Source organism: Terrapene carolina, unplaced genomic scaffold, assembly GCF_002925995.2.
Source record: "Terrapene carolina triunguis isolate 2854851 unplaced genomic scaffold, T_m_triunguis-2.0 Scaffold111, whole genome shotgun sequence".
NCBI classification, from domain to species: Eukaryota; Metazoa; Chordata; order Testudines; family Emydidae; genus Terrapene; species Terrapene triunguis.
The window spans coordinates 18,143,443-18,167,609 of record NW_020664462.1 but is presented as its reverse complement, the minus strand read 5'-3'; positions in this window follow the sequence as shown (position 1 = coordinate 18,167,609).

The window sequence follows — 24,167 nt, the reverse complement described above, 5'->3', positions numbered from 1 at the left end:
TAGCTAGTTTGAGCTCATTTTGTGCCTTTGCCTTTCTAATCTTGCCCCTGCATTCCTGTGTTGTTTGCCTATATTCATCCTTTGTAATCTGTCCTAGTTTCCATTTTTTATATGACTCCTTTTTATTTTTGAGATCATGCAAGATCTCGTGGTTAAGCCAAGGTGGTCTTTTGCCACATTTTCTATCTTTCCTAACCAGCGGAATAGCTTGCTTTTGGGCCCTTAATAGTGTCCCTTTGAAAAACTGCCAGCTCTCCTCAGTTGTTTTTCCCCTCAGTCTTGATTCCCATGGGACCTTACCTATCAGCTCTCTGAGCTTACCAAAATCCGCCTTCCTGAAATCCATTGTCTCTATTTTGCTGTTCTCCCTTCTACCCTTCCTTAGAATTGCAAACTCTATGATTTCATGATCACTTTTACCCAAGCTGCCTTCTACTTTCAAATTCTCAACGAGTTCCTCCCTATTTGTTAAAATCAAGTCTAGAACAGCTTCACCCCTAGTAGCTTTTTCAACCTTCTGAAATAAAAAGTTGTCTGCAATGCAGTCCAAGAATTTGTTGGATAGTCTGTGCCCCGCTGTGTTATTTTCCCAACATATATCCGGATAGTTGAAGTCCTCCATCACCACCAAATCTTGGGCTTTGGATGATTTTGTTAGTTGTTTAAAAAAAGCCTCATCCACCTCTTCCACCTGGTTAGGTGGCCTGTAGTAGACTCCTAGCATGACATCACCCTTGTTTTTTACCCCTTTTAGCCTAACCCAGAGACTCTCAACACTTCCGTCTCCTATGTCCATCTCTACCTCAGTCCAAGTGTGTACATTTTTAATATATAAGGCAACACCTCCTCCCTTTTTCCCCCGTCTATCCTTCCTGAGCAAGCTGTATCCATCCACACCAACATTCCAATCATGTGTATTATCCCACCAAGTTTCAGTGATGCCAACAATGTCATAGTGGTATTTATTTATAAGCACTTCCAGTTCTTCCTGCTTATTACCCATACTTCTCGCATTTGTATATAGGCATCTAAGATACTGGTTTGATCTTTCCTCCCGGTTTTGTCCTGACCCTCCTTTCTCTCTGCCAATATAGCCCACACTCCCTCTCGTCTCCGACCCATCTCCCAGGTCTCCATGTTCCCCACTTACCTGCGGGCTTTGCTCACCTGTCCCCGTCGAACCTAGTTTAAAGCCCTCCTCACTAGGTTAGCCAGTCTGTGTCCAAATAGGGTCTTTCCCCTCCTCGAAAGGTGAACACCATCTCTGCCTAGCAGTCCTTCCTCAAATAGCATCCCGTGGTCTAGGAAGCCAAAGCCCTCCTGGCGACACCATCTTCGCAGCCAGGCATTCACCTCCATGATGCATCTGTCTCTGCCCGGGCCCCTACCTTTGACAGGAAGAATCGAAGAGAATACCACCTGCGCTCCAAACTCCTTCACCCGTACTCCCAGAGCCCTGTAGTCACTCTTGATCCGCTCAGTGTCACACCGCGCAGTATCATTTGTGCCCACATGGATGAGTAGCATGGGGTAGTAGTCAGAGGGCTGGATAATCCTCGACAATGCCTCCGTAACGTCTCGGATACGGGCTCCCGGCAGGCAGCATACCTCCCGAGATGAAATGTCAGGGCGACAGATGGGCGCCTCCGTCCCCCTCAGCAGAGAGTCTCCGACCACCACTACCCTACGTTTCCTATTCGCAGTGGTGGCAGCAGACCTCCCAGCCTTAGGGGTACGAGGCTTCTCCTCCTTTACTGTAGGGGGTGATGCCTTCTTTCCTGTATCAAGAAGAGCATAACGGTTACCTATTACCACAGCGGGAGGGTTCGGAGCAGGGGTGGAGCACTGCCTGCTGCCAGAAGTAACCAGCTGCCAGTGTCCACCCTGAGCCATCTCCTCCTCCACCAGTGGTGTATCAGCAGTCCTGTGTCCTGGGACAGCTACCTCAGCTGTCTCCACATGGACACTGTCCAGGAATTGCTCGTGGATTCGGATGCTTCTCAACCTAGCCACCTCCTCCTGTAGCTCTCCCACCTGCTGCCTGAGAGATTCCACCAGCAGGCACCTTTCACATTGGATGGTCCCCTCAGCCTGGATATCAGTAAGTGGAAATTGCAAGTTACAGTCTCTGCAAAACCACACCAGGATCTGGGTAGAAGCATCCATGCTCAGGCGCTCTGTCTGGCTACAGGCGCAGGTGGAGGAGACAGAAGCAGTGCTGGCACAGGTGTTGCGGGTCTTCCTAACCATCGTAAGCCTCCCTCTGTCAAACTCCCGTCTGCAGCCCCCTGTCCGCCCAAAAGGGTGCTGTATTGCTCCTCCTTCACCTGGAGAACTCCCTTGCGAAACTCCCTGTTAGCAGCCCCTTTCACGATAAAGAGATTGTACTACAGTACTTCTATGAGGTGAATTGAAAAATTCTATTTCATTTTTTACAGTGCAAATATTTGTAATAAAAATAACATAAAGTGAACACTGTACACTTTATATTCTGTGTTCTAATTGAAATCAATATATTAGAAAATGTAGAAAAACATCCAAAAATATTTATAATAAATTTCAGTTGGTATTCTATTATTGTTTAACAGTGAATTAAAAGTGTGATTAATCGCGATTAATTTTTTTAATCGAGTAAATTTGTTTTGAGTTAATCACTTGAGTTAACGACGATTAATTGACAGCCCTATTTTTTTCACAGTGTTTCATAGAACTCTGGGCTGGCTTTACTTTACATAATGCTAGTGATTCCCATGCATATTATATTGCATGATTACTAAGAAACAAAATAAAATTCAAAATGAAGTTGTTTGATGGAGGAAAGGGAAACAAAAAAGGGAAGACTACTATTAAGACATGCTCTGTCTACCCCCATGTAGATGTGGAAACTAGTTAGTTTGTGTTCTGCTTTATTTCAGTGAAATCAGCATTTGTGCTATAAAAGTATTCTTAATACTTTTAGATTATACTCAAGAATACAACTCCTCAATCTAAAATAGGATTGCCACCTATCCAGGTTTTCCCAGTATTGTCCCTTTTTGAGGTAGCTGGGAAATCTGTAAAGGTGCTCAGTACATACTGCCAGCTGTTGCATTTTTGAGATATCTGCCCTGGGAAATCTTGAAAGGCTACTCTGTACACATAGCCAGCTGTCCAGTTTGATGGGCCCAGGATAATCTGGGATGTCCCATTATTTTGTACCTCAGAGATGGCAACCCTAATCTAATGACTATCCTTTAAGCTCTGTGATTGTTGCTGATGAATGCTGCCACTTTGAATCAGTTGTAGAATTGGAAATCTCTAAAATCTTATAGGCGTCTGGTATTTTCAAAGGAGCCTTAAGGAGTTAGGCACTGAATGACCATTGATTTTTCAGAGAGTTTGGCACCTAATTCCCTATGGCCTCTTTGAGAATCCCCGCCTTAATGTAAAAGTTGAATAGGGATTAGGAATTACTGATATTGACTGAGAAGTAAGTGAAGGCTGGTGGGTTTGTGTGTTTTTCTAGACAAGATGCAGATGGGAATAATAGGTGACAAGTGATAATATTTGAACAGGACACATCAATATTTCCATCCTTTTTAAGCAGAACAGAACATATGCAAACTGAGTTGAGGTGATCTTGAAAATAAATCCTGAATCAATCATTTCAGCAAAAAGATTTTGTGCACATGATTTTGCTTTTGGCAAAGCATCAAATAGCTATTAACTGGATAGCTAAATTGGCACCAGTAATCAAAGCCTGGCTGAAGGATAGTAAAGTCATTAAAACATTGGGAAATGGCCTTCTGAACTATGAAAAGCCAAGGCAAATTTGAATCATTAGGTGTCCACTAGTTCCCAACCTACTACAAACTCAATCACTCTTCAGAAGGAAGATTGACGATAAATTTGACACTGTAGATTAAATCTCATCATGGGAAACAATGCTGTATCCCTTTCTCTCATTGAACTGTAGATTTTTCATATTGCGCCATGTCAGTTAACAATATAAATATCTGACATATAAACAAATAATTCAGTGTTTATTTCTAAAAAACCTTGAGCACCCATTATAATTTTTCTTCATGTTAAAATAAGATTTCTTATCATAATAATTTCTGCAGTAGATATGCTTGATCATTTAATAAAAAGGCTACATTGACTATAACATCATATACATTTTGCATCCAAAGACTTTTTTTCTAAAGTGGGAGGAGGTGGATTATAGTGATGAATGAAATGCAGCTAAGAAGCAGTTGCATGGAATAAACTAGAATTATTTGGCATGAAGAGCAGTGATCTATTTATAGGGGGGAAGCCATGGAAATCCCCTGCTCCTTGTAAAACCTCCAGTAAATTACTGTCTGTTCTCTGACTCTAAATATTTACTAACTTCCCAGGCAGGATATGTACTCCCGCCTCCATATATTTTCTGTCTTGCATTATTACTTGCAAGAGGTATTATGACACAACATTATTTACCATCTCTTCGTCTCCACAGCTTTGAGACCTTTCTGTGTTTTGCTTCACCCTTTTAGGAGTGTCACAAATAAGGTGATAAGTTGCCATCTTATTCTGAACACATCATTTAGAGTGTTAATTTTAGTTTATTGAATTTAGCAGAAAAACATACAGTTGATGAGTTAATATTTTGACCTCTTACAGCACATATTTTTTATCATTCATATTGCAGTTTTGCAGATATCTCATACTGTTGTTTAACTGTTTTTAAAGCAAAATTATAGCTGCTCTGGACTTCCCAATAATGTAAATCAACACAGAAAAGAAAGGCTATTCATTCAACATAAGCCATTAGTTTTTAAAGATTTGTAAATGTGGTGATACTGGCCAAGATCCTTGTAGCTTGGAGTTTTCACTGTGTTTAGTCAGATTCTTAGTTTTGGTAATAATATTTATATAGTCTTCAGAAAAATACATATTCAGAATTTGCAATCATCCAGCAAATTATTGCAACTGAATTTAAGTTGAATTGGTGGCCTAAATTTTAGGACTTGACATTGTCCCTTTCAATAGAATATTTTGTCCCTCTAATTTTGCATGCATCTTTATTGCTGATATTGGTTTCCTATTTCTGAGGAGTTTTCTTGCTGCTCAGACCTCAAACCTCTCTTTGTCAGATAATAACAATAACCCTCTTGAGCTGTTACCCATTTTTAGAACCACATTCAAATCAAGCCTTTATTGAGGTTATGTTCTGATGAGTTGTTTTACTGCTAGTTTCCAAATAAAAATGGGACTGAAACTGTAAGTGTCCTAATACAGTGAGAATTTGGAAATAGTATTCTTACAGTTACGGAGGGGAACCACAAATAAAAATGATGAAAATCTTCCAAAAGATTTGAATAGTTTAAGTAATCCAGTATTGCCAACCCCAAGCATTCAAAAATCATGAGTTAGGCCCCCAGAAATGAAGAGATTGTCTTTAAAATCATGAGATTTAAAAAAATAATAAATCTGTGGTTCTTTTTATAAAATAGGGTGCATTCGGGTCACATTGTAAAGCTTTTCTCCATAATCACAAGGGTTAAAAACTTACTTTAATTTTTAAATGAAAGAGAAGAATTCTTATGTAATTACTTGTTTCCAAAGCTAGGGCTTTAAATTAAACGTTAAACATCACGAGACTCATGATAAAATCTCGAGAGTTGGCTACACTGGTAATCATTCAGACTTTTTTATTCTAATCCAAGCTGAACTCCCACTCTGGATGTCCTGAGGTTCACTGATCACAAATTCTGTTTTTACTGGAGTTTTGGTTCTTTGCTTTTTGTATTCCATTGTGGACTGAAAGAGGTTAAGAAAAAAACTACCAATTAATAATCCTAATTTGTTTCAAGACTAGCTTCTTAGGGGTGAAAATAAGAAGAATACGGTAATTACTTTCCCTCTTGATATCTATGAAGCATTTCAATTTTTTTTGAAACCCATCCCTCCACCTCTGTTTTATTAAGTTATATTTCACCTTACTGGCTAGTATTTGTTTGAAGCTTTAATGGAATGTACTCTGTATGTGTCTTCATAAAAGACTGAGACAATATACATTAGTGAAAATGCTCAGAATTAGAAGTTTCCCACTGTTTGTGAAGCCCTGCTTATTAGTTCTTTAGAAGGAACCAAGAACTAGAAGCTCTGTGCTTTAGTCCATGTTTCCACTGTACACATAGTCTAAAAATTTAGTGGATAAATGTGGATCTCATTAGCCACTTCAAAATCAGTTTTAAAGGTTATAACTTTCAGAAGATTAAGACTTTACAAATAGCCTAGTTGGACGCATGCCTTGCCAAGGAATATTGCCAGCAATTGTAGCTTAACTGAACATGTTTACTACTCTAAAAAATATAAATCTCAACAGCCAAAATTATTAGCCCAGAGTGTACTATGGGTGCCAGGTAACATTAGTAAGAAATTGGAGTCCCGGTTTGTCCTTGACTGTTTACATCAGCAAAATATAACCTGTTTACGCAAAATATACTACTAGTATTGCATCTAAAATGGATGCCTTTTCTTTTTAAATGCATCATCAAACTTGACAAAACCAGGTAGAAGAATGCAAACATGATAACTCATTTCTAAAGCATCATATGACTGACTGGTTTTGATAACTTTTCCTGCTTGGACTGACATACTTTGCTTGAAGTAGGGACAATAACGATAAAACAAAGCATCTAAGCTCCTTGTGGACAAACATATCTAGTGCATTGATTGGTTGAAATTCTGTCAGTTAGGAAATGCTCATGGAATATTTCATAGTTCTCATTCAGCACTCCTTGCAGCCAGTGAATAGGAATTGGACTTGAGTGAGAAGTCTTAATCATATATTTCTTTGGGAGTCAGATGTGTGTGTCCAGCATGTGGCATTCATTGGACTGAGACTGCAAGTAGGACAGATTGAAAAGTGGCAGCAGGAAGGTAGGATAGTCAAAAAAGACCATACGTGATTTTGAGAGTTAGATGGGTTTCAGGTTCCAGTGGTGGTCTGGCCATGACAAATACTCAAGGATTTGGATCACTTCATTCTGACAGTCTCTGCACTGTTGCAGGCCCTGTTGGGGAAGAATTTCAGGTTTTCTGTAGGAATGGGCCTACAGAATAAAAGATTATTTGATCCTGGCAATAACAGAAGAGTTATTTTGCAAAGCACCATTCCTTCCTTCCCACTCCAAGGACAGTTGTGTTCTCTTGCTGAAATAGAGCCACAGTAAAATCTTTTCTCAAGGCTACTCACCATCAGGGCATATGCATATGCAATATTCCAAACTATAAGGTTTGCTCCATGCTATTTTTCTTTCTACAATAATGCAAAGAACTGGGTCAGATTTTGGCTCAGCTTGTTGCTAAGGTGCCAAAATTTTAAGACAGAAGTTCTTTGGTGGCTGAATCTGACAACTATCAGACGTCCTCTCATCAGTGGATTTTAAGGACACCTACTTGCATATCCCCGTTGTTCAGAGCTATCAGCACTATTTGTATTTTGCTTGTGTCCTTTCCTCTTCCTCTACTTCTTTTTTCTGGTCACACTACCATGGCTTTTCTCATCCAAAAGGGATTTGCCAGATAAGATATTCTTCTCTCTTTTTAAAAATTCCTAATATATCATTAATTTATGATGATGTCCTTGAATACCTTCCACTTAGTAGAAGAAAACAGTTCAAGAGAAGTTTATTTTATTTCAGACCAATGCCTAAACCTAAAGGGGCAGAAGTAGCTTGCTGGGTTATTCCCTTGACTTTAGGATTAGGGGATGCACAGAAAGCATTACCCACAACTCTTATCTGGTATGTGAAAACTAAGGAAACAAGTGTTCAGACAGCCTCTTAGTGAGAAATAGCTGAGGGATGTGACTCAATGAACTTAGAGATCTCCTAAAAGCATTTTTGCATTGGAAGTGGTGCCTTATATTTCTGAGGAATCATGTTGCATCTATAGTACATGTCCTCATTTGTCACATCAATATAAGATTTCAAAGAGAGTGACAATCTGAAGCCGGGTGTAACAGTGTGAGGGAAATGTAAGTAACATAAGAATGTCTCATATTTTTTAAGTGCAGTTTAAGAGGAGATCTGTGCTTTGATGTATAATGTAAAAGGACATTGGTGGAATGAAGTGTGAAAAATGGGTAGCTGTCAGTGACGTGCAAAATTGCAAACTTGCTTCTGAGCAGTTTGGCAGAAGCCAGGTTGTGAGAAATAAGGCACTGTTGACAGAGTGGGAATCTCCCTCAGGGAGGTAGCTCTTCCCCTTGAGCATGGAAGCTGGAATAGCAATACCCTTTCAATTATCTGCTTTTGCCTCCTCTGTACTGCTAATATGTTAGAAGGATTTTTATTACGACATATAAAAGAAGGCTAAAGGGACACTTCCAACTTGAAAAATCACATTTCCATTTGAAAAATTTGAACCTCTTATAGTTACAAGGCACATATAAGAAGATCACTATAACAGAAAAAGGATAGTGGGAGAAATACTTTTTCTGATGCTAGGTTCTGCAGTTTTTCTTTGTGCATGTGACAACACTTTATGTATAGTCATGTTCATTATTCTGTTGATGGTCTGCTGTATGTTGCTGATGGGACAGAGGTTGTGAGTATTTTAGGGATCAAGAAAGAATTGCAAGAAAGCAGATTGTCCAGCAGTACCTATTACCTATCCCGGAGCATGGGGCTTGATGAATTGAGAGCATGGGGGTTGAGGTGTTGGTTTTGGTTTCCTTGAGGAAAACCCAAGTTGGGCACTTCTTATTCTGGTCTAGTAAGCTGCTCCCCTCCCTTCACTAGACTGACTCACAAATCCAAAGGTACATAAAAAATAGGAGCTTTTCAGTTATGCCTGGCCCTGCAATAGGGCAATAGATCTTCATCCCTAATAAGTTATGTTGTTTCCTCAGGAGAAATTCTTCCAAAGCATTAAAATATTGTAAGTAAGAGTCAGTGCTGGAAACTGGCCTTGGTTCCTTTTCATGGAGAGACTAAAATATTCAAAGGCCATCTGTAACAGAGGTTGTTTTTTTTTTTAAGAGGTGAAAACTCTTGAGCTCCAGAGCTGGAAAACTTTCATTTTCAGGTGACGTGATGAAGGGTCCAACCACACTTGCATTTGCTAATCTCAAGTTTCCTTTAAAGAGTCTGGCTCTTACTAAAAAATTGAAAATAAATTAAAAAGTTCAGGGAGGAATAAACCCAACACAATAATATATTTGATTGTTCTGCGCTGTCTCCAAAAACTTCATTAAGTGAGAGGCTGCCCTTGGCTCTGATCATATTTCTAGAATTTGCTTTTGGCTAACTAGTAATTACAGAGATAGTGGAAAGTTGGTATCATTCTAGTGATAAGTTGGAAGAAACAAAAAGAGCAAGTGGATTGAATTTGTAAAGTGCAACAGCACAATCAGAGCACACAGATTAAAATTTTTGTTAAAAAAGACATTTAACTATTCTGCACTTCCTAAGGTCACATAATCAGAACTTTGCAAGAGGGTGTGCTTCATGTTACTCTGTTTGAAATTCGCATTTGTAGTTTATTATTTGGGGGGGGAATGTTCATCATACACGTCTCTATGAACATATACGTTCACATCACTATAATATCACTAAACATTTTAAAATTGAAATAATAAACTCCTGTATTTCACAGCCTTTGATCTGGTTATAATATGTGAGTGTGTCCTACTTTTTGAAGGCAAGCTAATTTGAAGAGAGTATCAGAGGGGTAGCCATGTTAGTCTGTATCCACAAAAACAACGAGGAGTCTGGTAGCACCTTAAAGACTAACACATTTATTTGGGCATAAGCTTTCATGGGTAAAAAATCCACTTCTTCGGATGCATGGAGTGAAAATTACAGATGCAAGCATAAATATACTGACACATGAAGAAAAGGGAGTTACCTTATAAGTGGAGAACCAGTGTTGACACGGCCAATTCAATCAGGGTGGATGTGGTCCACTCACAATAATTGAGGAGGAGGTGTCAATACCAAGAGAGGGAAAATTACTTCTGTAGTGAGCCAGCCACTCCCAGTCCCTATTCAAACCCAAATTAATGGTGTTAAATTTGCAAATGAATTGTAGCTCTGCAGTTTCTCTTTGAAGTCTGTTTTTGAAGGTTTTTTTGTTGAAGTATGGCTACTTTTAAATCTGTTATTGAGTGTCCAGGGAGACTGAAGTGTTCTCCTACTGGCTTTTGTATGTTTATCATTCCTGATGTCTGATTTGTGTCCATTTATTCTTTTACATAGAGACTGTCTGGTTTGGCCAATATACATGGCAGAGGGGCATTGCTGGCACACGACGGCATATATCACATTAGTAGACTTGCAGGTGAATGAGCCCCTGATACTGTGGGCCGGCCCACAACATTTTGGCACCTGAGGAGGGGAGCTCAAATGATGCCCCCATGCCTCCTCACTTGGGCCAAAACTTTTAAAGGTCTCAGTTCTGCCTTCTTCCTGTTCTACTCCTCTCATGGTACTGCTCTGCTACCTACACCAATAAAGGAGAACTAACAATTTAAAATGCCTTGTTCAAAATTTTTAAGTAACACTTAACTTTCAAACACCTGAACAGCAAATAGAACTTTTCTTTTCTGCATAGTAAACACTGGCATTTTTATCTATTTGAATAATCAAAGTGGTGCTTTCCATGCCTTCTTGGTTGCAAAGATTTGAACTGCTTCCTGAAGGTCCACAGTCTGGGCCAGCTCATGCTCTATTGAGATGGTTGCAAGGCCAACCAGCCTCTCCTGTGTCATTGTGGAGTGTAGATGTGATTTTATTAACTTCAGCTTGGAGAAGCTGCGTTCTCTACTGGCTACTGTTACAGGAAGTGTTAGAAATATGCGCAGAGCAACAAAAGCATTTGGAAAGAGGGTGGTCATCTTATTTGTGCACATATATTCCAGAACAGCCTTTGGAGTTGATCCTCCTGAAATGTATCTTGAAAGGGCTTTCAGTTTATTACCTAAGTCACTCGCATCAATATCGCACATGTCATCATGTGTCAACACTGTCTCTAGTGCCCTGCATTGCTGGTGTAGGTCTTCTTCAGTTATAGTGAGGAGTTTTGAAATATCATACAACATCCCAAATATACTGCTGTGTTCCTTGAGCTGAATGAAACATTCTTCAACTGACTGTATTGCACAATCTAGCACCTGGTTAAAGAATTCAACTTTGAATTGTTGTTTGGGGCCTCTTATGGTATTATCCCGTGCCTCATAATCAAAATGTCTTCTTCTTTGGTGACTCTTGTATTCTTGAATGGGTGGGAAAATAGCTTCAGTGTGAAGTTCCTCTGCAAACTTATGTGCACTCTTCAGAACATTTTGAAATCCCTCATCTGACCAGTAAGACTGTAGATATGACTTTGCTTTGTCTAGTTGTTCTATTGCTCCAGATATATCAAGGTCAACACCTTGGAGTCTCTTGCTTACAACATTTATTTCAAACAGTATGTCATGCCACAACACTAAGCCACACAGAAATTTGAAGTTATGTATGTTTCTGGTGATTCCATTTCCCTCTGCCACTGTTCTCCCACAAACAGTTCCTGTCATAGCATTATCCTCCATAATGGCAACTATGGCATCATCTATCTTCCCAATTTGGTGTTTGATAGGCTTTATCGCCTCCACTCGACTTTCCCATCGTGTGGCACTCAGTGGTTTCAGTGTCAGAGAGCATGTTCCCAGATGTTCCTTCAAAATTTGCCATCGATGAGTTGATGCAGAGAAAAATACATCGATGCTTTGAATTACATTAAAAAATTCAGCAGTCTCATTGGAAGCTGATGCTGCATCACTGACCACCAAGTTCAATTAATGAGAACTGCACGGGACAAAAAAAGCTTGAGTGTTTAACTCTCGGATCCGTGTCTGCACTCCTCTGTTCTGTCCTCTCATGTTGGCACCATTATCGTAGCCCTGACCTCTCATGTCAGCTATTGTAATTCCCATATCTTCCAGCTTTTTAAGAAGCACGTTTGTCATACCAGCTCCTATAGTATCATCAATGTCAATCAATTCTAGAAAATGCTTTCTGACAGTCACCATTGCAGGGACATTTTCACTAGGTTCTGTTGTTGTTACAAAACGCACTATTAAAGTCATTTGTTCTGTATGGCTGATGTCAGGTGTGCAGTCCAGAATAACAGAGTAATATCTTGCTGACTTCAGATCTGCCACAATCTTGTGTTTGACTTTTGTTGCCAGTAACTGTATGATCTCATTTTAAATTGTTTTTCCAAGGTAGTGGTGTGTGCACATTTCTGGGTGGTGACTCTTCTTAGATGCTCCCGGAGTATAGCATCAAACTCAGCCATCAGCTCCACAATTTTATGGAAGTTTCCATTGTTTGGCACATGCAACTGATCTGAAGTGCCACGCAGTGCTAGGTTTGGGTAGCAAGCATTCTCACAATGGCAATGAGCCTTTTCAGAACATTTTGCCAGTAAAGAGACTCTGATGCAATCTTCTCTTGATGCTGACCATCTATGGTGGCCTTTAACCTTAGTCTCATCTCAAGATCTTTCCACCTATGGAATGCTCTCTGGTGATTTGCTGCCTTCTCATGGCATGCCAGATTTCTAGCCAGATTTTTCCAGTCCTTTGTTCCTGTAGAACCCAGTGTGGCTGGAACATTAGACTGGAAGAGTTTGCAACAAAAACAGTATGCAGCATTCTGGGTTTTTGAGTACATAAGCCATGGCCTCTCCACTTCGTCACCATTGGGAATTTCACGCCAGTAATGTGTTGGATGGAAACTTCTATTTTCATTATCTTTGGGGAACTTGAAGTTTTTCATGTGCTGTGGCCCATGCAGTACAAGGACGTCCCTCAGGCTACTGCTCAAGTGGGTCCACAGACCTGGATCATCTAGACTTAAGGAACTAAACTCAGCAGCAGCTGTTTCTTGCACCTCCACCACACTCTTCTCTGATCTACACTTTTCTTCAGGAATGTGCATGGTTACATCCATTTGAGATGGAGATATGGATGCTGCAATAGCTGCCAGATCACCTGCACTCTGACTAACTGGAAGATCAGGCATCTCCTCACCACTCACATCCTCACTGGGGCCGGAAGGCTCACCGTGAACATTTGTGTCTATGTATCTCAGGAGAGCTCCTTCCTGCTTAGATAGAAAAGCTTCCTTTGCTCGCTTTCTTTTTCTGAATGCTGCCCCAGAGGGGCATTTTCTTCTTTCACTCATGACTGCTGTTCTGTGCCAGCTATAGTGGCTCTCAACACTCAATTGAAGGGGACAAATAAGCGAGCTGGTAGCAGGGCCTGAGTGAGGGAAGATATCAGCATCTTAAGGGCCTAACTGGCTCCTACTACTTCAGTTGACTGCCTGTTCTCCTCAAGTGGGTTCAGGGAAGCAGCAGGAAACAGGAAGCTCCCTGAAAAGCTGGTGTTAATCAGTCCAGGCTCCTGAGGGTGCTAGAGAGGTATATAAGAGGCTGCTCCTCCTCTCTCTCCTTGCAGCTCCTGCTGCTTTCTGTTATTCCCTCTCACCTTTTTTCCTGCCTGCCTGTTATGTCTCTTGTGCCCTCCTTCCTCCAGCACAGCACTCCACCATCGCTGTGCATCTAGAGCAGAGAGAATACATATGCACCAGCAGCAGACACAATTTTCTACACTCTGGGGTCCTAGTGGTGCCTCCCAACGGTCTGACACCTGAGGCGGCCGCCTCAGTTCGCCTCATGATAAGGCCAGCCCTGTGTGGCTCATGTGGTTGGGTCCTCTGATGGTGTCACTAGAGTAGATATAGGGACAGAGTAGGTAATGGGGTTTGTTACAGGGATTGGTTCCTGGGTTAGTGTTTCTGTGGTCTGGTGAGTATTTGCTTCAGGTTGGGGAGCTGTCTGTAAGCGAGGACTGGCCTGCGTCCCATGGTCTATGAGAGTGAGAGATCGTTTTCCAGGATAGGTTGTAGATCGTTGATGATGTGCTGGAGAGATTTTATCTGGGGGCTGTACGTGATGGCCAGTGGCGTTCTGTTATTTTCCTTGTTGGGCCTGTCCTGTAGTAGGTGGTTTCTGGGTACCCGTCTCGCTCTGTCAATCTGTTTCCTCACTTCCCCCGGTGGGTAATGTAGTTTTAAGAATGATTGATAAAGATCTTGTAGGTGTTTGTCTCTGTCTGAGGGATTCGAGTAAATGCGGTTGTATTTTAGGGCTTGGCTGTAGACAATGAATCGTGTGATGTGTCCTGGATGGAAGCTGGAGGCATGTAGGTACGTATAGCAGTCAGTAGGTTTCTGGTATAGGGTGGTGTTTATGTGACCATCACTTATTTGCACTGTAATGTCCAGGAGGTGGATCTCTTGTGTGGACTAGTCCAGGCTGAGGTTGATGGTGGGGTGGAAATTGTTGAAATCCAGGTGGGATTCTTCAAGGGCCTCCTTCCTGTGGGCCAATATGATGAAGATGTCATCAATGTAGCGCAAGTAGAGGAGGGACACTAGGGGACGAGAGCTGAGGAAGTTGTTGTTCTAAGTCAGCCATAAAAATGTTGGCATACTGTGGGGCCATGCGGGTACCCATAGCAGTGCCGCTGACTTCAAGGTATAAGTTGTCCCCAAATATGAAATGGTTGTGGGTGAGGACAAAGTCACAAAGTTCAGCCACCAGGTGTGCCGTGGCCTCATCAGGGATACTGATCCCTCTCTTGGTATTGACACCTCCTCATCAATTATTGGGAGTGGACCACATCCACCCTGATTGAATTGGCCCTGTCAACACTGGTTCTCTACTTGTAAGGTAACTCCCTTCTCTTCGTGTGTCAGTATATTTATGCCTGCATCTTTAATTTTCACTCCATACATCTGAAGAACTGGGTTTTTTACGAAAGCTTAGGCCCAAATAAATCTGTTAGTCTTTAAGATGTCACCAGACTCCATGCTGTTTTTGTTTTAATTTGAAGAGAAGTGTTGCATTTAGCTTTGAAGTGCCTCTAGTATTGCCAATTCTGGCTAGGTCTTTGTCTGATAGAAGAGGCACTGTCGTCTTGTGAGTCACAAAAGTAAAAGTGATTTTTGGTTTCTTTTGCTGCGATAGCTATTTGGGAATTCAATGGTCTTGAGGTGTCCAGTTAGACCAGTTTAACAGTCTGAGGCCCGATATCCTGAGTAGTAGAGACTGACGTGGAGGGAGAACAGACATCCAAACTTTGCATATAGCCTGTGCATGTAATCATGTATTTCAATTACTGTTACCTTTATCTTGTCCCTCCTCACCTACCACCATCTCCTCTGTTGTGATCTGCTCTCACCTGTTAAGTTTTTTCCTTAATTATAGAAGGAGCTGGTAGTGATTCCTATATTAAGGTTAAAAGAACAGGAGTACTTGTGGCACCTTAGAGACTAACAAATTTATTTGAGCATAAGCTTTCGTGGGCTACAGCCCACTTCATCGGATGCATGTAGTGGAAAATACAGTAGGAAGATATATATATACATAGAGAACATGAAACAATGGGTGTTACCATACACACTATAAGGAGAGTGATCAGTTAAGGTGAGCTATTATCAGCAGGAGAGAAAAAGAACTGTTTGTAATGGTAATGAAAATGGCCCATTTCCAGCAATTGACAAGGAGATGTGAGGGACTGTAGGGGGGAAAAAGAAGCATGGGGAAATAGTTTTACATTGTGTAATGGCCCATCCACTCCTAGTCTTTATTCAAGCCTAATTTAATGGTGTCCAATTTGCAAATTGTTTTGTTTTAGCTGAGATATAAACTGCTGAGATTCGCCATTTCCTTGCATGACAGGAAACATTGCCAGCACAGCAAAATAACTGAACATTAACACTCTAAGTCTAACCTCATACCAGCACTGCAGAAGCAACAGCAGCAGTAGCAGATACTGCACTGGGAATGCCTGGGAGCTGCCGGGGTAGCTGCACGGGCAATTTGTGATAGAGAGCCTGGCCAGAATCCCAGAAATGACCTCCTGGTCCTAGCTCCCGGCCTCAGTGGTCCATTCCCGTTCTGATATAACAACCTTTCTCTTGTTTCCTGTTAATGTAGTGACTCCTGTAACTCAAGTGGTAAAGGTCTGCACTTCAGTGTGGACTTTTAATGAAACTTAAAACAGTTGCATATAAGAAAATTTGCCTTTCCTTTAAAAAAGAACAAACCAGAGTGCATTGCTTTAAATCCAAGCAATTTAAATCATGATCTAAATCAGCAAGCAGGAAACGTTGATTTAAATAATTGATTTTACTCATATTTTTCATTTTAGTTGTTTTCCTAATGAAAGGTTGATTCTCCTTGATTGGTAACCATTAAACATGTTGACTTGCAATTAAATATAGCCTTTACACTAAATTTGTGGGTTTTTTTTGCTAACCAGGAATATTTATTTAAGCAATTAAATAACGTACATTGAATCAGTTTCTTAATTAATTTTTACATTTTTCATTATGTTACAACTTGCCACAAATCACAAGTTAAAAATAATCATCTAGTAAATAAGAAACGCGTCATTCACCATTCTCTATTTGGATGGAAGTTCAAATTCAATTAAAAATGCGCAAAAATAGCATATTATATATTTATTTATTATTAAATGGCTGGCTACATAAACTTTTGGATAAACTTTTTTTTAATCAAAACATGTTTTGTTATCTTTAGTCAGTGAATTGAACTGTTTATTCCTTGTCACCATGTCCTTCAAGATTTTAAAACTAGTAGATCTCATTCTCTCACACCTAATTTTTATTCATAGACTGGAAGAGGAAAACAAACTTTCCTGGTTTTTCAACTCCCAATTGGTTTCTTAACTTTCAATGAACTAATAATTGAACTGAACTAGTTGGGGAAATTGGACTGAAAAAAGTATTCTCTGTGCATCTACAGAACAGGTTGCTGCTGTCAAAAGCTGATTTAGCTCTTCAACAAACTGGGGTTCCAGATGTTTAGCTGGTGACTTCTACCAGTTCAGTAGTTTAACTTTCTTCAAAATATGGAAGCAAATATATATTGCTTTATATATGCATAGAAAATATGCACAAACATCCACACACAGTTATTTTAAATGATTATAATAGATTATAAGAAGTTTAAGAGTTAATGTAGGTTGTCAGTGTTGAATTTAATTTTGAGTAGATTTATTGTAAAAAAATCTGTATTTAATTTTTCAAAATATGTGATTTAAATAAATAAATTCCATGTTTAAAAAAACTTAGATTTTTATCTACCTTGAAGCAAAGTGGAAAATTAGATATAAAAATTATATTAAAATATTGTTACATCGGGTTTGTCTACATGGAGACTCTGAAGGAAGATGGTATGAATTAACTAAAGGTGTGAATTTAAAGTGGATTAGTTAAACCACATTAAACTCTTTTGAGGACATTGATTCAGAATTAAAGTGGCCTTAATTCAGTTTAGCTTAATTATTGTGTATTAAATTTCCAGAGTGTCCCTGAGTTGACAAGCCCTTAGATTGCTAAACACTTAAGAGTTAGGAAATATCAGATTTAACATTGTGTTCATGCATCATGATAGCCTTTAATTACATGATCACATAATTTTTCCAGAGGACACTTTCCTTCATTCAGTGCACAGGTCTACAAAGAAGGGGGCAGAATTAAGGTTTCATGGGCAACTTTCAACCTGACATTTCTTAACTTTTAAGTGTATGACTTTGGCAAATTAAATAATATTCTTTTAATGTAGGTTCTTGTATGTAATTTCTTTGTGATCTTAGAGGCAAGGACTGTCTTTTATTGCATGTCTGTAAAGTGATCAGCACGATGGGGCCTCAGTTCTGACTGGGGAGTGCCTGGGTATTATGTTCATACAAATATGTTTCTTCTTCTTGTTAGCATCTTAACCTTTCCTGGCTGCAGCTTTAGCAAGCTCAGCTGCTCTTCATCTAGGGCAGTGGTCACCAATCCGTCGATCGCGATCGACTGGTTGATCCTGGGGACCCCCCCAGTCGATCACGATCTCCGGCTGTGGTGGTGCAGCGGGGCTGCTGCTAAGGCGGGCTCCCTGCCTACCGCAGCCCCACACATCGCTCCTGGAAGAGGCCAACACCCCCCCGTGGCCCCATGCGCTGCTCCTGCCTGCAAGCACCGCCCCCACAGCTCCCATTGGCCGGGAGTGGGGAGCTGTGGCCAATGGGAGCTGTGGGGGCAGTGCCTGAAGAGAGGGTCAGCACACAGTGCCACGTGCCCCACCCCCAGGGAGTGCCTGAGTGGGGCCGGGGCAGGCAGAGAGCCTGCCTTAGCCCTGCTGCACCGCCGACTGGGAGCCACCGGAGGTAAGTGCCCCTCTGTGGGAGCCCACACCCCAACCTCCATCCCTGAACCCTCTCCCAGAGCCAGAACCCCTACTCCCTCCTCTGCCCCAGCCCTGGCCCCCCTCCCAGAACCCACATCCCCTCCTGCACTCCAACACTCTGCCCCAGCCCAGAGCCTCCTCCTGCACCCAAACTCCCTCCCAGAGCTTGCACCCCTTGCCCCCTCTTGCACACCAACCCCTGACCCTGGCTCAGCCCGGAATGCCCTCCCACACTGCAAACCCTCGGCCCCAGGCCAGAGTCCGCACCCCCTCCCGAACTCAATCCCCTGCCCCAGCCGGGTGAAAGTCAGTGAGAGTGGGGGAGAGCAAACGATGGAGAGAGGGGGGGATAGAATGAGCGGGGCGGGGCCTCAGGGAAGGGGCGGGGTAGATCCTGGGTTGCCCTTAAATTCAAAAAGTGATCTTGGGCGTAAAAAGGTTGGAGACCACTGATCTAGGGTGACCAGGTGTCTGGTTTTCGACCGGAACTCCTAGTCAAAAAGGAACCTGGTGGCTCGGGTCATCACCCCCGACTGGGTTTGTTAAAAGTCCGGTCGGCGGTGCTGTGGCGCTAAGGCAGGCTAGTCCCTACCTGTCCTGGTTGGCACCGCGCTGCGCCCCAGAAGTGGCTAGCAGGTCCAACTCCTAGGTGGGGGGCCACAGGGCTCCGTGTCCTGCACCTGCCCCAAGCACCGACTCCACACTCCCATTGGCTGGTTCCCAGACAATGGGAGCTGAGGGGGCAGTGCCTGCAGATGAGAGCGACACGTGGACCCAGACCTGCTGACTGTTTCTGGGGCTTGCGCAGCACGGTGCCAGGACAGCCAGGCAGCCTGCCTTAGCCCCCCCACCCCCGCTGCACTGCTGACAGGGAGCCACCCTAGGTAAGCCCATGCCCCAACCCCCTGCCACAGCCCTGAGTCCCCCCAAACCCAGAGCATCCTCCTGCAGCCCAAACCCCTCATCCCCGGCCCCACCCTAGAGCCCACACCCCCAGGCCAGAGCCCTCACCCCCCCTGCACCCCAACCCCCTGCCTCAGCCCAAAGCCCTCTCCCACACCCTGAACCTCCCATCCCTGGCCCCACCCCAGAGCCTTCACCCCCTCCTGCATCCCAGCCCCCTGCCTCAACCTGCAGCCCTCTCCCGTACTCCAAATCCCTCTGCCCCACCTTCAGCCTGGAGCCCCCTTCTGCACCCCAAATCCCTCATCCCCAGCCCCACCCCAGAGCCCGCATCCCTAGCCGGAGCCCTCAGCCCATCCCGCACTCCAACCTCCTGCCCTAGCCCAGTGAAAGTGAGTGATGGTGGGGGAGAGCGAGCCACTGAGGGAGGGGGAATGTAGTGAGCAGGGGACAGGGCCTTGGGGAAGGGGCGGAACCTCGGGGAAGGGATGGGTCTAGGGTGTTCGGTTTTGTGCAGCTAGAAAGTTGGCAAGTTGGCTATCTTCATCCAGGTGTTGATTTCCCAAGGCAGTGAGAACAGTGGGAGAATTGTTGTTTATATTTGATATAAAGAATATGTGGAGCTGGCTGCCACCTGCATACTGCTGGTGCTACAGTCTGTGTTATGTCACCAGCTTACTCACAGAAATGTGGAGGAGAGAATTGTGCTTTGTGGGCCACTGTATTTGGAGGGCTCATGATAACATTCTGGGTTAAGTCTGAGAGGAAGGACGGTTTCAGGGCACCTTCATTCACGCCCGTAGCCTCCTGTAGCTAGGGCAGGAGTATTTGGGGAACCTATTGTGACAGGTTCCGCCCGCGGTGCCACCTCGAACTGGGGTACCACTGAGTCTTCTGACCCACCAGCCTGGGCTCCTTCTCTCACTGTGCTGCCATGACAAGCTACAGACCCGCTCCCGGCCCTACATTTCCGCCAGCATTCACCCAGGTGGACACACCCAGCTGCAGTTATATGCAGGCTCTCTGCCTAGCCACTGCACGAACCACCAATAGAAAGGCTACAGCCAAGATAACTCTCAGCTCCCCAGGCATGCACCCCCCCTCAGGAGTATAAACCCCAAATTATACCGTCTTGCACAGCACAGGGAACTGTACTGCGTAAGCTCATAGAGTTCACCCCCTCTCAATGTGGAGAGGAATATGCAACAGCCTTTGCCCCTTGAGCTATGATTTCCCATGCACTTCACTCCAACTCACTGCTATAGCCAGGGCCGGCTTCAGGTTTTTTGGCGCCCCAAGCGGCGAAGCGAAAAAAAAAAAGATAAAGCCGATCGGCGGCACTTCGGCGGCAGCTCAATCGCGCCACTTCATTCTTCTGTGGCAATTCAGCGGCAGGTCCTTCGCTCCCTCTCTTCCTCTTCGGCGGCACTTCAGCGGCAGCTCAAAGAGGAAGAGAGGGACTGAGGGACCCGCCGCAGAAGACACGGACGTGCCACCCCTTTCCATTGGCCGCCCCAAGCACCTACTTCCTTTGCTGGTGCCTGGAGCCGGCCCTGGCTATAGCTAAAGCAAAAACAAGTTTATTAACTACAAAAGATAGATTTTAAGTGATTATAAGGGATAGCAAACAGATTAAAGCAGATTACCTAGCAAATAAACAAAAATGCAAACTAAGCTTAATATACTAGATAGATTAGATATGAATAGCAGATTCTCTCCCTAACTGATGGTGCAGGTAGATTCCTAAGGCACAAGCTGCATTAGCTTTACAGCTTGGGTTTCTCAGGACTTCATACACAGGCTAGAAATCCCTTTAGCCTGGGTTCAGCATTTCCCCCAGTTCAGCCTTTGTTCCTCAGGTGTTTCCAGGAGTCCTCTTGTGTGGGGAGTGAAGAACAACATATGATGTCACTCCCTGTCATATATAGCTTTAGTCTATGGCGGGAACCCTTTGTTTCAAAACTTGGTTCCCAGACTGGTTTGTGGAAAAATACTGACCTCTCAAAATAGAGTCCAGAATCATGTGGCCTGGTCACATGTCCTTGTAGAGTTATAGCAGCCACTGCTTACAGGCTGGCCAAAACACCCAGAGGAAGGTTAAGCTATTCCACAGTCCATTGTCTCTGTTGATGAGCCATCAGCCCCATCTGGCTTCTTCAGTGTTGTATCTAAAAGGCTGGCAGTGGGTGTTTTCCAGAGTTCGCCTATTGGAAATACAGACCCTTAGTCAATATTCATAACTTCAGATACAGAAATGATACATGCATACTAATAGGATAATCATATTCAGTAAATCATAACTTTTCCAATGACACCTCACATGACTTATCTTGTACAAAATGCATCATAATTATGCCATAATCCTATCATAATATTACTGTGGCGAATATGGGATGCAGTGTCATACCTATATTATCAAATATTGCAGAGAAGTCCAGTAGAATGAACATGGATATACTTCCATTTGTCAATGGACAGGATGCTATCACTCATCAGAGTAACAAGTGCTGTTTTAGTACCATGCCTTGGCCTGAAGTATGTCGAGGAGGGATCTAGGACACTGCCTTATGAATAGGTAGCATTGGGGACTGCTGTTTGCTAGCTTCCTAATTAGCTTCATTTGAAAAAGAGAGATTACACATTGGATCGCTGTTTGTGATGTTTTTGTTAATGAGCAATGGTTTCTTTAGTACTGTTCGGTTGCATATTTATAGAGGTGGTAGAAGTTTCCCCCAAAAAGGAAGGATTGGTAGGGGTCCTAGCTATGTGTTCTATTGTCGTTTTATCATCCAAGAAAGGCAAGCCTTAGAGAGTCACAGCTGGTAACCCTGATTATCATCAGTGCTTCAATGATTATTAATTTGTGAATGGGCCTGTAAGCAGGTTGAGTTCCCACCCTGCCCTGGACAGAATCTAAACAATATATTTAGTCCAGACTTACCACCCCTTGCTTTCTTGGTTTCAGCTTCATTGGTAACACTGGCATTGTCTGAGAACCATGGCAATCTGTGCGGTCAGTGAGGTGGGGGAGGGGTTTTCACTAGTGGAGTGTCTATAGTAGCCATCAGGAAGTGTTTTTAACATTTTGCTTATTCTTTTACATTTTGACTTTTAGATTTGGTAGAGTTTTCAATAAGTAGGTTTTGGAATTTGGCATGGTCCAGAAGTTTTTGAGGACTGACCATGGTGGTGACTGCAGACTTAATTCCCCACCATCTCCCATGGTGTCCTCAGAGTCCCTTTCAAAGCCCTGGAGATCCCATGTTCTTTTAAACTGACATTTTGGTTCCACCATACTTCTGGACAAGGACTAGTTTGGACATGGTTTCAGTGAACTTTGGATCAGGCTGTTAGTTAGCAAACCTCGCTCTCAGCCTTGCTGGCCCAGAAAAGAAAATAATGGAGACTGAGACCAAGTGTCCCATGTATCAATTCTAAGATGCTATTGGACTGACTGTTTGGGTTTATTTTAAGATGTAAAAATTTCAAGTAGCTTTAGATTCACAAGGCACTTCTTTCTCCAGCACAAGCAGAAATGTTACTTCTTCATTTATTTATAGATTAATTTTTGCTCTTGGCATGGAAAAGTAATTGGCTCTGTCACAGCCAACTTTGTCTTCATTGGAGGTAACTATATGGATTAATAAAACAAAGAAAGAATTTTAATATGTGACTCAGAAATAAGGTAAACAAGGAACTATTCTCCTCTGAAACAGTCCCCTTTTTCTTCATGCCAACATCACTAGTATACTTAGGGTTCAAATATCGTTTTAACACAGTAAAATACTGAAGAATATGATAAGACATCATTGTACTTTCTAACTTCACATTCATAGGGTATGTATTATTTAGCACCTTTCCTGTTTTGTGCCTGCTGTTCTCAGTATGTGGCTTAGTATTGCATGCAAGAAGAAAGATCCTAGTAAATTGCTTCAGGGTAACAACTCTCGTGGAGCAAACCACAGGCTGATGAAAATAAAACATTGACATTTGCATCTGAAGAAGTATGAAGGTCAAAGAATGCTGAGTAAAATATTGTTCATATGTTAATGTACTTCTAAAGAAAAGGTTTACTAGAAATGCACTTCAACAACAAGGCAAGGTAAAGCTTCTTATCTGGTGTGAGTTTATATATGTTTGAATACCAGCAGTGATGGCCAAGGTGAAGTCCAAGTGCACCCTGCAGCTAAGGGTGAGGACAAAGCTGTTCAGGTGCAGGTTTGCAATTGTTGATAATTTGACTTTTTTTTGTTTGTTTTAGAATTACTTAAGGAAGTAAAAACAAATAATGTTGTGCACATTCATTTTTGATTTAAAAGCATACAAAATTAGCTGCAGCACTTGGGGTCCTCACAAGTTGCCAATTTGACGCTTGGTGTATCACAAAGTTTGGGCATTTTTGATATCTTCCTATGCATCTAATAACCTCACTTTCCTTCAAATCCTTCCTCATAACTCATTTCTTTTTACTTGTTAATCTCTACTTCTGCTCGTGCTTCTGACCAGCTGAAAAAAAATCATAATAGACAAGATATGTAGAAAAAATATTGTGTGTTCTGCTTTCCTTGTGAAACGAGGCTTTTCCGTCAGCTATATCCCCTCAACTATTAACTGTTGCTTCCTCTGTTTTCCTGACAAACTATGATCTGTTATCATCATGTGTTGTTTGTCTAATGGCCTGGACTTTGTCCTCTTATGTGCTTTGTAGAACAATTCAAATCAATGATGCTATATGATTAATAATACAGATATCTAAAATAACTGAAGTCTTAATAGTTCCAATTTGCTAACAATAATGTTTTTCACCTTTAGCCAAGGTTCTCAAATCTAATTCTAATCATGGCAAAAAGGCCACTAATGTTCACAGTATAAATGAGCTGTTATAGCATATCCTTATAGTTGTCCTTTGCAGTATGAGAATGTCTCCTTGTGGGTGACCGATCTGCACATAGAAGGTACATACATAGTAATCAGTATAA